General features: G+C 43.1%; 1 protein-coding gene across 1 annotated transcript in view; it reads left to right on the top strand.

Annotated features, from left to right (window-relative positions):
* Positions 1–16,565, top strand: part of LOC142295022 (uncharacterized) — a 45,254-nt gene that overhangs the window by 12,493 nt on the left and 16,196 nt on the right. The window lies entirely within an intron of this gene.

A 16,565-nucleotide genomic window follows, 5' to 3' on the forward strand; every position in this document is an offset into this window, starting at 1 on the left:
CCACCCCCCCCAAAAAGTGGAAAAACCCCACTCACCTGTCCCTGGAAGTGATCTGTTTATGCCTGGCTGCATGTGGGCGGAGACCCAATCTAACAATCGGTGATTTCCATTGGGATTCGGGCTAAGTCCAAACCCGTGGAGGTACAATTCGGCTTCACCCTGAACCGAACTTCCACAGGTTTGGTCATCTCTACTTCTTTGTCCTTTAGATCCACAGCTAGTCATTGTGACGGATTCCACTATGTGCTGACCTTGTTCTTCAGGAATATTGGCCCATGTGGACAGGGAAGCTTCTCACTGGTGCTGCAAATTAGATGGAGGTTCTGATATGCTACCAACAGCCCTTTATACATCATCACAGAGATGTTCTATAGGACTAGGATCTGCAAAACGTGAGGGCCAGGGAAACCATATACTTATGTCACATTCCTGGAACTAATCCATGACGTACGTTCCATAATGGCCAGATAATTGTCCTCCTGACAGTGTCTTCCTGCTACAAGGTACACAGCCACCATGACTAGATGAACTTGGCTGGTCACAATGTTTAGGTAAATCCTACTGTTCAAATCTCTATTCATAGGAGGACGAGGCAGAGTGTGCCAAGAAAACCCTGTCCTCCTATTATGCCACCTCCACCAGCGTACATCCTATCATCATGGTGCAATAGAAATCTGGATTCTTCTGATCAGGCAATGTTTTTTTCAGTGATCCAGTTTTTGTGTTCTTTTGCCCATTTGATTCTAAAAGCTAATCTGTAGAGGTAGAGACCCCAATTCCAGAGATGTGTAACTTACTGGGCTGTTTGCTGTAATTTTGACAAAATCCCTTTTTTATCATTAGGAGATTGCAATTAGAGGAATATTACAGACTGCTGGGATGAAGACCTTCATATTCATGAGCTCCGTATAACCCTGACCCTACCAATGATTGACATCTTTCTGCCTATGCATAGTGTTGATAGAATGCTATGAATATGAGAGCAAGTTTTCTTTGGTTTTTATATTTCGCAGACCTTAATCCTATAGAACATCTTTTAGACAAGGTATAATGGGCTGTTTGTAGCATGTCAGTACCTCTATCTAATTTGTGGCAGCAGTGGTGTGGGTGAGGTTATACAGAGCTCTGCATTCAGGGAATTGATAAATCTGCAGCAGATAAAACATTGATTTTAACAAAACTGCAGCAAGCAGCCCAGTAAGTGACATATCACTGGAATCAAGGTCTTTGCCCTTACTTTATTCTGTGCTCAGATGGGGTAGAAAAAACCTGGTGGCAGATTCCCTCATCCTCTGACCTCTTTTGTTGACAAGTTGCTTACATTAAAAATAAAAATGACTTTGGCACACAAGTAATGAATTTCTTGATGTATTGCTTTATTGTAAATGACCGGCACAAAAGAGAATAATGATCCTGTTCCGCAAAATACAAACAGAGTTCACCTGTAAGGCTGCGGGATCTTTCCCCTGGAGATAATCTGTTCTGACTGATTTCCATGGCTTAATGGTTGAGGCGTTCTAGGAAAATTTTAAGACACTCTGGGATGTGAGACTGCATTTGACTCCATGGCTGCTTCCCAGTGACTAAAGGCCGCTTTACACGCTGCGATATCATTACCGATATCGCTAGCGTGCGTACCCGCCCCCATCGGGTGTGTGACACGGGCAAATCGCTGCCAGTGGTGCACAACATCGCTCAGACCCGTCACACTACTTACCTGCCTAGCGACGTCGCTGTGACCGGTGAACCGCCTCCTTTCTAAGGGGGCAGTTCGTTCGGCGTCACAGCGACGTCACTAAGCGGGCGACCAATAGAAGCGGAGGGGCGGAGATGAGCGGGACGTAATATGCCGCCCACCTCCTTCCTTCCTCATTGCCAGCGGCCGCAGGTGAGGTGAGGTTCCTCGTTCCTGCGGTGTCACACATAGCGATATGTGCTGCCGCAGGATCGACGAACAACATCGTACCTGCAGCAGCAACGATAATTGGGAATAGGGGGGATGTCACCGATTTTGAAAGTTTTTGCGACGATGCAAAATCGCTCATAGGTGTCACACACAACAACATCACTAAAGCGACCGGATGTGCGTCACAAATTCCGTGACCCCAACGAGATTGCTTGAGCGATGTCGTAGCGTGTAAAGCGGCCTTTAATCATCACTACACTCATAGATGAACTCCCAGAGGGGTGTAATTTCCAAAATGTGCACACTTGTGAGGGATTCTGGAACTTGGGAGCTCTGAAAATGTAGTCCCCAAACATTTAAAGAGAACCTGTCACCAGATTTGGGCCTAAAAGCTTCGGCCACCACCACTCGGCTCTTATATACAGCATTCTAACATGCTGTATATAAGAGCCCAGGCCGCTGTGTAGAACGTAAAAATCACTTTATACTACTCAACTAGGGGGTCAGTGCGATGCAAACTGGTCAGATAAGTGTTGCTGTTCTCCAGTACCGACGCCTCCTATTTCGGCCATCTTTGTACTCCTTCTTCTGAAGCCTGGGTGCATGACACGTCCTACGTCATACACCCTCACCAGCATTGAAGTCCCATTCAGGCGCAATTTGATCTGCCCTGATTCAGGTTTTAGCCGCGCTATACCACAGGATTCAATCTTGTAAAAGAATTCCTTTATTTGAAGTGCAAGTCTACGTGTTTCAGAGAGATATCCATCTCATTCCTCAGGACATTCAAGGAATCATAAGTCCTCTGCTGTGATGGAGCTCCGTCCTATATATACAGATCTAATGCCACATTAGCAGACCGCCCTCCACGATTCAATCGTGGAAGGCGGTCTGCTGGCGTGGCATTAGATCTGTATATATATAGGAGCTCTGTCACAGCGGAGGACTTAGGCTATGTGCCCACGGGGACATTGTCCTGCGGTTATATCCGCAAGACATTCCGCAGGTGCTCCCAGAAATCCGCAACAGAACTTTCTCTGTTTCAATGCTGCGGATATACAGCGGAATGTCGTGCGGATATGGTGCGGGCATTCTGCATTGAGGATACAGTACCATGGCTTCGGCACTGCATCCTCAATGCAGAACAAGTGCTGCAGTGATCGGGGTGCTCATACTTACCTCCATCATGCAGCACCTCGCTTTCCGGCAGCCGGGTCACTGTCAGGCAGCGTCTGGTTCACTGTGCTGGAGGTGGGCGGGCCTGAACTAGCTCCGGCTGTCACATGACCGGAGCTCGTGCAGGCCCCGCCGACCTCTTCCTTCCTGTACCTGGCTGGATCCACCGCGCTGCTGCCGCTACACAGGACGGAGAAAGTGACTCGGGTCTCTATCAAGGCAGGTAAGTATATGGGACCCTGCGGAGAAATCCGCAACAATAATTGACATGCTGCAGATTTTTCCGCACGAAAATCCGCACGATTTCCGCTGCGGAAAAATCCGCAGCGTGGGCACAGCATTTCCCAAATGCCATAGAAATGGCTGGGGAGTAGCTGTGCTGCAGATTTCTGGAAAATCCGCGGCTTTTCCGCGAGAAATCCGCGGCAAAATCCGCGCATTTTCCGCAGCGTGGGCACATAGCCTTATGGTTTTCAGACAGGGCAGGCATCGCTAAAGGTGAGAGCACACAATCAGGATTCACAGTGTTTTGGACACAGAGAGTTTTCATTGCGTCCAAAACGCAGCGTTGTACAGTACATGCTTCCTTTCTCTCTAGTCGCAGCATGTCAATTTATGCTGCGGAAATGCGAGTACTCTGCAGTGAGAATAGAGCTAATCTCCGTAGCGGCCCGAACCCTGATGGTGGGCACAGGCAGCTGCGGCCTCCTGCGGACAGCACTCGCGGCCTTGCAGGAGACGACACGCTGCATCCAGGTCATATACACTTACCCTAATAAAGTGGCCATTCACAGTAAATGTCTCACAATAACTGCAATGTGATTTTATGACGCAGGTAGTCTGAGGCCTGTATGTGCCTTGGTTTCCCATTTGCTTGCTTCTCATTCATCTACCATCTGAAGAACCGGTCTCCCAATGTCTTATTTGCCTTTGCTTTTTTTAAATACAAAATGCATCCTTGGCAATGTCTGGAATCCACTTTATATGCAATTCAATGTAAAAATACTAATGGCTGTTTTCAAGGAGTTGGTGGAAAATGATGAATAATTCTCTGACGTGATGATTCAGTAATATCGCCAGCCATTATTGATTCTTTTTTATGAAACGCTCCCAAGTGATGGGCTAAATGTGGCTCGTACCATTATTTTTATTGTAAATCGATAAATACAGCTTTATGACATTTTGGAGCTTACATTAACTATGCACAGCCTGTCTCATTCATCAGCCGGAAATCCAGCGCTGTGCACTTATTAGCAATAAGCCATTTGGTTCTTGTTCCTGGAGACAAGTGCCCGGTTTTACTAGTAATTTAAAGTTATTAAAGGAGACCTGCCGGAGGACTAAAAATGGGAAACTGTTTTCTAATAGCTTAAAGGAGTTGTCTGGGATTAATGTATTGATGACCTACAAGTGCATCTCAATAAATTAGAATATCATCAAAAAAGGTAATTTATTTTAGTAATTCAATACAAAAAGGGAAACGCATATATTATATAGAGTCATTACACACAGAGGCATCTATTCCTATATATTATATAGAGTCATTACACAGAGGCATCTATTCCTATATATTATATAGAGTCATTACACACAGGGCTGTGGAGTCGGAGCTCATTTTGGTGGAGTCGGTATAAAATGCACCGACTCCGACTCCTAAAATATATAATAAATTGGGGACAGTAGTGCAATGCAGAATGTGCTGAATATTTTTTCATATGAATTTGGAAAGTTATGAAATGTCTTATAAATGGCTGTTCTATTACTGATCTAAGGCTACATTCACACATCGTTTTTGCGGCGTTTTTTGAGGATACGTTTTTCAGCTGCAAAAGCAGATCAGCTTTTTAAAAAAACGCATCACCTGAAATGTTTTTGTGCTCATAGATGATGTTTTCAATAGCAAAAGCAGATTAGAAAAACGCCACAAACTGACTGCTCATTCCTTGTGAGGATCTGTTTCTGAGCACAAAAGCGGATCCTCACAAAACTATGTGTCTGAATGTCTTATCTTTTACCCATTGCCTTTGCTGGGATGCCCAGAGTCACTGCATTTCACTGAATTATTTTGCCATCAATGTTCGATATGTTTGTAACAAGAAAGAAATTGTTAGCAAGATACTGGCAGTAAAAGATACTAAAGCTCATCACACCGGCCAGTTTCTCCAGGCCTTAGTGGAAAAAGTTCTGCAAGATTGCAAACTCAAAAAAGAACAGGTTCTTGCCATTGTAAGGGACAATGCTTCAAACATAAGTACAATTAAACTGATGAATGAGAGTAATGAACAACAGCTAGAAGAAAATTTAGGATTCAGTATGTGTGAGATGGAGCCACAGTGCTGTTCATGTAACTGAGGAACAAACAGATATTACAACAGAAGAACAGCAAAATGATACTTTAGGATTAGACGATCTTGTTGAAGCTGCTCCAAAACACTTTCATATTCATCCCATGCGCTGTGTTGTGCACATGCTGCAGCTGGCAATAAGGGAGAGTCTGCAAGAGGGACCCCGATTTCACACATCCGGCTTTTCGCCGGTTTGGCGGATGCGGCACACTCCAGTACAGTGTATACAGTACAGTGGCAGCGCAACAAACGCCGGTCAGATTCTATCATGTGACCCGGAAGTTGCGGTGCTGCCACTGTACTGTATCGAACTGTACTGGCGTGCGCCACATCCGCCAAACCGGCAAAAAGCCGGATGTGTGAAACTGGGCGGACATGCTGGAAATCTGATTGGAAAAGTGAGGAAATTGGTTATTGCCGCCAGAACTCCTAAAATTGATTCCATCTTGAAGAGACGTGCTGGGAAAGGGGCAATTGTTGATCAAGCCACTTGATGAGGCAGCACTTATTTAATGACTGAGCAATTGCTTGAACTAAAATCATTTCTTATAGATATGGTGAACCCTCAAGTAACCTTAAATGAAGGTCAATGGACACAGGTGGCTGAATTGAAGGAATTGCTTAATCACCCATTTACCATGACTAAAAAATTACAAGCTGAGGATTTAACTCCTGGCATTTTCATAAGGGAGTGAAAGAACTTGCTATTTTGCCTGTCCCAAAGAGGAGGTTTAATCCCAGATGGCACTTCTGCTTCAATAAAATGGAGAGAAACACAGCTATTGGAAAATAAAATTCTTCTGGCAGCTGTTTATGTGGACCCAAGTTATCGTATACTGCTTGATGATCAAAAGCTTACTAAAGGAAAAGAAGCTTTGAGTGAGGTAGCAGTTAGGATGAGTGGCCTACAGAACTGCCAGGCGCAAGAGGACTTTGGGCCTGATAGTGCTACTGCTGCCATATCTTCATCCTCATCAGATGAGGAGTTTAACTTTGACAAGTATTTAGATGACATGGAGCAGAAAAGTGTTGCCGCAAGGAAAAAGATTTCACTCCGTCTCCTATAGCAGCAGATTGACCAGATTTCAGTAAAATTTTTCACTTGCTCTCAAAGAAATAGAAAAATTCAACCGTTCCTGAAAACTGACTGTGCATGAGGCAATTCCTTTATACCCAGAAATTGTTAGAGATGTTGCCCATGTGGTTATGGCTTTGCCTTCAACCCAAGTTAGTGTAGAGAGGTTGTTCTCTAGCCTTAACATTATTAGGTCAGATTTGAGGTCATCTATGAAGGAGGATCTGATGGAAGCAATTCTATTTCTTACAACAAATTCATAGACTGCTCAAATGTTATTTAGTATGTTTTTGTTGAAAACTGTTTTTTGCCACTTATATACAGTTAGGTCCAGAAATATTTGGACAGTGACACAATTTTCGCGAGTTGGGCTCTGCATGCCACCACATTGGATTTGAAATGAAATCTCTACAACAGAATTCAAGGGCAGATTGTAACGTTTAATTTGAAGGTTTGAACAAAAATATCTGATAGAAATTGTAGGAATTGTACACATTTCTTTACAAACACTCCACATTTGAGGAGGTCAAAAGTAATTGGACAAATAAACCAAACCCAAACAAAATATTTTTATTTTCAATATTTTGTTGCGAATCCTTTGGAGGCAATCACTGCCTTAAGTCTGGAACCCATGGACATCACCGAACGCTGGGTTTCCTCCTTCTTAATGCTTTGCCAGGCCTTTACAGCCGCAGCCTTCAGGTCTTGCTTGTTTGTGGGTCTTTCCGTTTTAAGTCTGGATTTGAGCAAGTGAAATGCATGCTCAATTGGGTTAAGATCTGGTGATTGACTTGGCCATTGCAGAAGGTTCCAATTTTTTGCACTCATGAACTCCTGGGTAGCTTTGGCTGTATGCTTGGGGTCATTGTCCATCTGTACTATGAAGCGCCGTCCGATCAACTTTGCGGCATTTGGCTGAATCTGGGCTGAAAGTATATCCCGGTACACTTCAGAATTCATCCGGCTACTCTTGTCTGCTGTTATGTCATTAATAAACACAAGTGACCCAGTGCCATTGAAAGCCATGCATGCCCATGCCATCACGTTGCCTCCACCATGTTTTACAGAGGATGTGGTGTGCCTTGGATCATGTGCCGTTCCCTTTTTTCTCCAAACTTTTTTCTTCCCATCATTCTGGTACAGGTTGATCTTTGTCTCATCTGTCCATAGAATACTTTTCCAGAACTGAGCTGGCTTAATGAGGTGTTTTTCAGCAAATTTAACTCTGGCCTGTCTATTTTTGGAATTGATGAATGATTTGCATCTAGATGTGAACCCTTTGTATTTACTTTCATGGAGTCTTCTCTTTACTGTTGACTTAGAGACAGATACACCTACTTCACTGAGAGTGTTCTGGACTTCAGTTGATGTTGTGAACGGGTTCTTCTTCACCAAAGAAAGTATGCGGCGATCATCCACCACTGTTGTCATCCGTGGATGCCCAGGCCTTTTTGAGTTCCCAAGCTCACCAGTCAATTCCTTTTTTCTCAGAATGTATCAGACTGTTGATTTTGCTACTCCAAGCATGTCTGCTATCTCTCTGATGGATTTTTTCTTTTTTTTCAGCCTCAGGATGTTCTGCTTCACCTCAATTGAGAGTTCCTTAGACCGCATGTTGTCTGGTCACAGCAACAGCTTCCAAATGCAAAACCACACACCTGTAATCAACCCCAGACCTTTTAACTACTTCATTGATTACAGGTTAACGAGGGAGACGCCTTCAGAGTTAATTGCAGCCCTTAGAGTCCCTTGTCCAATTACTTTTGGTCCCTTGAAAAAGAGGAGGCTATGCATTACAAAGCTATGATTCCTAAACCCTTTCTCCGATTTGGATGTGAAAACTCTCATATTGCAGCTGGGAGTGTGCACTTTCAGCCCATATTATATATATAATTGTATTTCTGAACATGTTTTTGTAAACAGCTAAAATAACAAAACTTGTGTCACTGTCCAAATATTTCTGGACCTAACTGTATAACACTATGTAATACACTATGTAAGTGGCAAAAAACAGTTTTCAACAAAAACATACTAAATATTTAGTATATTGCTTATATTTAAGTGAAAAATTTATTGTAGTACAATGTGAACATCAGACATTTAATCATTTTTATGATACAATAATCAAGATATTTAGATAGAACATAAAATATATTTATTGGAATACAACTTTAGAACACAATAACTGTAATAAATTGTAAATATGTAATACAATATGTAATATATATCTACACATATACAGAAGATATATATGTAATCTACTGTATATTAAATAGTGTATTACATATTTACAATTTATTAGTTTTTTGTGTTCTAAAGTTGTATTCCAATAAATATATATTGTGTTCTAACAATAATCAAGATATTTAAAATCATAAAAATGATTAAATGTCTGATGTTCACATTGTACTACAATAAATTTTTCACTTAACTATAAGCAATATATGTGGGAGTTGGAGTCGGTGCAAGGGAAATTGTGGAGTCGGAGTCGAAGGTTTGGCTTACTGACTCCACAGCCCTGCACAGAGTTATCAATTTCACGTGTTTATTTCTGTTAATGTTAATGATTATGGCGTACAGCCAATGAAAACCCAAAAGTCATTATCTCAGAAAATTAGAATATTATATAAGACCAACTGAAAAAATGATTTTAAACTCAGAAATGTTGGCGCCTACTGAAAAGTCTGTACAGTAAATGCCCTCAATACTTGGTTGGGGCTCCTTTCATATGAATTACTGCATCAATGCGGCATGGCATGGAGGCGATCAGCCTGTGGCACTGCTGAGGTGTTATGGAAGCCCAGGTTGCTTTGATAGCAGCCTTCAGCTCATCTACATTATTGGGTCTGGTGTCTCTAATCTTCCTCTTGACAATACCCCATAGATTCTCTATGGGGTTTAGGTCAGGTGAGTTTGTGGGACAATCAAGCACAGTTATACTGTGGTTATTAAACAAGGTATTGGTACTTTTGGCAGTGTGGACAGGAGCCAAGTCCTGCTGGAAAATTAAATTTCCATCTCCAAAAAGCTTGTCGGCAGAGGGAAGCATGAAGTGCACTAAAATTTCCTGGCAGCCAGCTGCGCTGACTTTGGTCTTGATAAAACATAGTGGACCTACACCAGCAAATTACATGGCTCCCCAAACCATCACTGATTGTGGAGACTTCACACTAGACCTCAAGCAGCTTGGATTGTGGCCTCTCCACTCTTCCTACAAACTCTGGGACCGCGATTTCCAAATGAAATGCGAAATTTACTGTTATCTGAAAACAACACCTTGGACCACTGAGCAACAGTCAAAGTCTTTTTCTCCTTGGCCCAGGTAAGACGCTTCTGGTGTTGCCTATTGGTCATGAGTGGCTTGACACAAGGAATACGACAGTTGTAGCCCATGTCCTGGATACGTCTGTGTGTGGTGGCTCTTGAAGCACTGATTCTAGCAGCAGTCCACTCCTTGTGAATCTCCTCAAAAATTTTGAATGGACTTTTCTTAACAATCCTATCAAGGCTGTGGTTATCCCAGTTGCTTGTGCACTTTATCCTTCCATTCAACTTTCCATTAATATGCTTGGATACAGCACTCTGTGAACAGCCAGCTTCTTTAGCAATTACATTTTGTGGCTTACCATCCTTGTGGAGTGTGTCAATGACTGCCTTCTGAATGTCTGTCAAGTCAGTAGTCTTCCCCATGATTGTGTAGCCTTCTGGACCAGACTAATGGACCATTTTAATCGCTTAGGAAGCCTTTGCAGGTATTTTGTGGTATTTATTCTAATTTCTGAGATAATGACTTTTGGGTTTTCATTGGCTATAAGCCATAATCATCAACATTAACAGAAATAAACACATGAAATAGATCACTGTCTGTAATGACTCTATATAATTTGCGTTTCCCTTTTTGTATTGAATTACTGAAATAAATTAACTTTTTGAGTAATATTCTAATTTATTGAGATGCACCTGTATCTGTGGTATATGTCATCAACGTGAGTGGAGGTTTCTCATCATTTCGCATCCACTCCAGAGGCTGGATGTGAGAGTGGAGCACCAAAGCGTCTTACATCTTTTGTGCTTGCTGCCAAGTGCTACAGCTTATCTCCCATTCTTCTTGAGGAGATATCAGCTATTTGGTGAGGATAGCAGGTGTTAGACCACCATTTGCATATTGATGAACTATCCTATCAATACATTACTCCTGGACAGGCCATTTGATTCTACACTGAACTATGGGCCCATAGCCTAAAGCTGAGATACAACAAAGTTGAGATGATAACATGGCTTATTGGCATCAGAAGGAGATCCTAATGACCAAATACAGTGCCTTGAAAAAATATTAATACCCCATGAACTTTTCCAATTTTTTCATGTTACCCCTACAAACGTAAATGTATTTTATTGGGATTTTATATGACATACCAAAACAAAGTGGCAAATATTTGTGATATTTAATTCCTGCAGTACTCAGGGGTGTATGCCATCAGTGTTACGGTTGCTGCGAGCACTGGAGACTAAGTCCAGATTTCTTACTACTGCACATGTGCGAGCGCTGGAGACTAAGTCCAGATTTCTTGCTACTGCACATGTGCGAGCGCCGGAGACTAAGTCCTATCTTGGAGCCATTGCACATGTGCGGGTGACATCATCGCTGACACGAGGTCACATGTCTCTGACACCTTCTATGCCGATTGGTCGCTGGTCATGTGCTTGTGATGCCTTGCTCGGTGATAGGCCAGCATGACGTCACTCCTGTCGTTCTGGCAGCGGATTGGCTCTGGTGTCCTCCATCTTGGATGAGGCACAGAGTCTATATAAGACCCTGACACACGCCGCATGGCGCTCAGTCCTCTTGGTTCATGCATAAGAGTAGACGCTCTGTGCGCGTTCCTCTAGGCATTCCTCTGTCTATGCTAGGTGAGCGCTACCGGCAGGGTAGTGTTCTTATACCTTACAGCTTCGGCTGCTGTCCGTATCCTTACCTCTTAGGGGAGCGGACATAGGCAGGTGCCTGAGGCACATGGTCTGGCTGGGCCTTGTGGTTCGACTCGTAGGTGGACGTTGCCGCTAGGGTAACGTTCCTTATACTGCGTCTGGCAGTTGTTCGTATCCTCGCACACTAGGGGAGCGAACAGAGGTAGGAGCTTTGTGCGGCTTACGCTGCTGTTCGTCTCTTTTGCACCACTAGAAGAGCGGACCTAGGCAGGTGCCATATCTAGTGGTTCGTGTCCTCGCACACTAGTGGAGCGAACGCAGGTAGGAGCTTTGTGCGGCTTACGCTGCTGTTCGTCTCTTTTGCACCACTAGAAGAGCGGACCTAGGTAGGTGCCATTTCGCACACATTGCCTTTGTCTCTGTGATTATTAACAGAGATCATTCCACACACCCTCCAAGTAAGGGAGGAATTGCTTTACTTACTTATTATATCCTTCTGTGAGTTAACAGAGGTATTGCACTCTGCCATAGTCTGCAGCAGAGTCTTTGCACGGTGGACCCTGACTGTCTGATACTCCTTTAGGTTATCAGACAGCCCCCCGTAACAATCAGGGCCTGGGGATTTGTCTACTTTAGTGAATTTGAAGCGGCGTCGTACTGCTGGGTTAAGCTGGTGACATTTAATGGAGAATTTATGGTCTCTCTGATCATGTCACCTGTCATGGGATTTTTTTGTATAAATGCTGTAGAGAAAAAGGAGTTTAGCAGATTGGCCTTTCCTTCATCCTCTTCCACCATTTCACCCAGGCTATTTTTGAGGGGGCCAGCACTATCATTTTTGAGTTTCTTACTGTCTATGTAGTTGAAGAATATTTTTGGATTATTTTTACTTTATCTGGCAATGAGTCTCTCCATCTCAATCTTTTGCTGCCTTGATTTGCTTTTTACAGAATTTATTTAATTTTCTATAATTAACATTCCACTTCTGCATGAATGTGTTAGGTAAGATCATGGCGGCCTTTGAGGTGATCCCATTTCCTCAGTTCCACACCATGCCAACTGCTGCTGGCTCTGCTTCCTTCTTGGGACAAGAGTTTCTTCTCCCTAGATGACCCGATCCTTCATGCTTCCCCCAGTTCAGACAGTCTCTAATCTGCTGGCAGGTCTCTACCCCCATTCTTTTCCATCATTCCTTCTTTCCTATTCACTGGCAGATTGTGACGACGAACAGAATCCTTCTCATTTAGGGAGCATTAATCCAGATATTGATGGTGTAGGGTTAATGGAAGAGTTTTTTTTTTTTTCTCCCCATCACTGTCCTGTAATTCAGAACAATTTGTTCGCATTGTTGCATTGCTGGGTCTCCCAAACCAGATCCAGTCTGACATCAAGACCGCCGTGCTTTTATCATCCATCAAGCAGGAACTTGGCGTTGTCAAGCAACGGCAAAGGTCACACAGATTCTTGAATGGACAGAACCAAAAATCTCCACAATATTTCCGATCCGAAGTCCAGGAGTAGACAAATGGACTTTCAAAGTTTAGGAGTAAATGCTGGAGAATGGTCTCTGCAACTGATCATCTTCAATCAATTTTGCCTGCATTGTCGCACTCCAGGTGTTGACCTGATGTCATCCAGACATAATCATAAGGTTCCCAATTTCTTGTCCACAACTCACAACCCTCTGGCAATCGCTTCCAGCTCACTGGTGATTGTTTGAGACTCTCTGGTGTTTCCTTGTTCCCTTCCCCTTGTCTGTTCCAGCCTCTATGTCTTCCCAAGCTGCTTAAGACCAAATCTGAAGGAATTTTTCCACTGGTGCACATCTCATGATGTTCCAAGTATGTTTTTTTCCCTTCCTTTCCTTCTCGCATTCCTTTAGTCGGGTCTTGAGGCTGGTGTATCGCTAAGTTCATTCCCTGCCTTGTTTTATCTCCTCCAGAAACACCTGGCGTCAAAACTTCAAGTCTGGACCTTTCTTCACGGACTTTATTCCTCCTTACCAGCCTCCCTCGGATCTTCACCTGGAGCTCGGCACATTATAGTGTTTGTTATGATCCGGAACCATGGAAGACCACCATAAATCATTGGTAAAAGGTGACAAGAGCATTGGCAACTAATCTGGCCGCCAGCCCCTTACTAACCATCAACACTAGAAGTAGCCGAGGGGTGAACTAACATCCTATGCACAGCGAACCCAGCCGGAGAACTAGCTATCCTAAAGGAAGGAAAGATGAATAACTCTCTGCCTCAGAAAATAGATAAAGAATAGCAAGCCCCCCACATTCAAAGACTGCAGTGATATAGGAAAACACAATACACAGATAGATGGTAGGATTAGCAAAAGGTGAGGCCATACTAACTAAATAGGACAGGACAGGAAAGGGACTGATGGTGGCCAGAGAAAAATCCTGCCAAAATCCAAATACCTGATAGTACAAAAAGGCCCTCAGATCACTAGATCTGAGATCCGTCCTATACCAGGCGCTCTTGTCATACCAATGAATAGAAAGCAGGAATCATTACAAATTCAAGAAGAAACAAACACATGGACTTATAGGAGCAATACTCCAAACATAGCTGCAGGGAGCTTCCCAGCTAAGCAACCGAGAGGGAAGATCCCTGCATGCAAATAAACTGACAACAACCACAGCAAATGACAAACTCAGATAAGAGCCAAAAGAACCAAACAACAAATAAAGAGAAAAGCACTTATCTGAGGTAGATGTGGTCTGGAGCAGGATGAAGCAGGCTGGTGAACAAAGAACAACTGACATCCGGCATAGCCTTCTATCAGATCAGGGTTTAAATAGGCAGAGAGTTAGCAATGGAAACGCCCATTGCTCAATACACCTGGTCTCTGTACAAACCATTCTTGGCCACAAGAGGGAGCCTCACAACAGCACAAGCATAACTGACATTCACAACAAGTGTTCTTCTTTTCAACCAGTCCACAGGATTTCTCCACCCTGGTTTTCCTAGATGGCGGCGTTCCTGACTGATCTCTTCCATCAGGCGAGTATCAGACATTGCAGCTCTGTCTTGCCACTCTCCCTTTATTGCCCTTCACTTTGACAAAACGGTGTTGCCTCTGGTCCCTTCATTCTTCAAGGTGGTTTCCTTCTTCCACCTTAATGAGGATGTCATCCTTCCATCTGTCCTTTTAGAGAAATCCTTACAGTATTGGATCTGTTCAGATGGGTGCGTCACTCCCTCAAGGATCTCAGATTCCCTGTTCGTCATTCCAGAAGGACCTGAGCAGCGAGGGCTCACTTAGCCATGTTGACTACACTTCCATTCCTGTCTCCCCTGATGAGTGATTATATGAAATGCATATGGAGTTTGTGGGAGCACTACGATTAGGACTACTATACCTTGGGGTATTATGTGGCTGACCATACATAGTCCCCCTAATTCCTCCGGAATGAGGATCAGTTCTGTACAGGAACAGCCCTGAAGCATCTTACTGGGTGAGATTGTTCCTATTTTTATTCATTGAGCTCTGATATTACTGGCTTTGCACTTACTCTTAGGTTTCTCTTTGTTTGTTTATACGGTGGATACACCTTACGAACAACCCTGAAGCATATTATTCTGTGAGATTGTTCTTGCCTCCTAAATTATGATTGCATAGTGGCCGAATTTATTCAATGAGCGCTGATATTACTGCCTTACATTAATCCTTAGGGCTTTATGTATATATTTTTTTTCTTGTATATAAGGTCAATGCATTCTCATGTGATCTACTTTTATTCCAATTTTGGTGTGTTTTTTTGCCATTTTAGCTATTATTTTATTAAAGCTTAGGTTTTATATATTTTTTTTTGCTACCTTTGCTACAGATTATTTACCTAGTAGAATATTTTTGTATACTTCTTGAGTATTGCTGTTTGCGACTACTTTTCTTAGTTGTAATCTTAGTATCAGCCTCTAGGTGGCAGCAGCATACAGCCATGGTTTTGTGTGTCCACCCCAATGAAGGCTATGAGAAAAAGATTTTAGTCCTTGTTCACACACTGCGTTTTTACACGCTTTTTTTGCGTTTTTGCTGCAGAAATTTCTTGAGAAATGGTTGTAACCTTTCTGCAGACATTCCCCAGCCAATCCTATGGAAAAAAAATTAGCTGTGCGCACACTGCGTTTTTTTTCTCAAGAACATTCTTTCTGCAGAATTTCTTGAGAAAAAGAATGATCATGTCACTTCTTTTCTGCAGGTACCTGCGTTTTTTACCTCAGATAATTGTAAAAAAAACGCACAGACCAACCTGCGGAAAAAATGCATTAAAAACGCATGCGGGTTTTCAAGTGCGTTACTGGTGCATTTTTTTTAACGAAAGTTCGCTAATCTTTCAGACTCTCAAGAAACCTCTCGAGAAAAATCCTTTTTATAGTGTGAACAAAGCCTTACAGTAAGTACACAAAAATTCTCTTTTTATGCTCTGAGATCTCCAGGCCTCAAAGCACAATAAATAGATAGGATGGGAAGGGGTTAAATTAATTCTCACCTAGCTCCTTACCTGTCCCTCCCACCGCGGCTCATCACTCATCACCTCCGCTGACTTTCAAAGCCACCTGGCACACTCCTAGTCCTTGTAGAGAGTTTCGACATTGTGACGTCACAACGTGCGTCACCCCACACCGTAACATGGTGAGGTTGACATCATGACATCAAAACATGCATTGAATTCTAGCCAATCCCAGTGAGGAGACTAGCAGCGGATCACATTGTGTTTTTTTTTTAATCCTTTCAAGGCCTATATGAATCTAGCAAAATGGCCGGCCTCAAATTTTGTGTCGAATTCCTAAAAATTAGATTTGCAAGAATCCACAAATTTGGTAAAAAAAAAGCCTAAACAAATTTGATTAGCGTACAATTTATTAAGTCATCCAAGTTGCCAATATAATCTGATTGTAATTTCATCATGTTTAGTTTTCATGTTTGTGTTGTGGACAGGGGACAGATCACGGCAGGGGCTGCTCGGGACGCTCGGATCTGGGATCGTTGCTGTGGCTCGAGTGGCAGCCGGACCCGGGCTCGTGCAGCCTCACAACTGAATAATGGGGTTATTTACAGGGGGGAGTTTGTCAGTGACGCCACCTGTGGGTTGCGTTGATTGTTGGTGACACCGCCGCT

Source organism: Anomaloglossus baeobatrachus, chromosome 3 (genome assembly GCF_048569485.1).
Source record: "Anomaloglossus baeobatrachus isolate aAnoBae1 chromosome 3, aAnoBae1.hap1, whole genome shotgun sequence".
NCBI classification, from domain to species: domain Eukaryota; kingdom Metazoa; phylum Chordata; class Amphibia; order Anura; family Aromobatidae; genus Anomaloglossus; species Anomaloglossus baeobatrachus.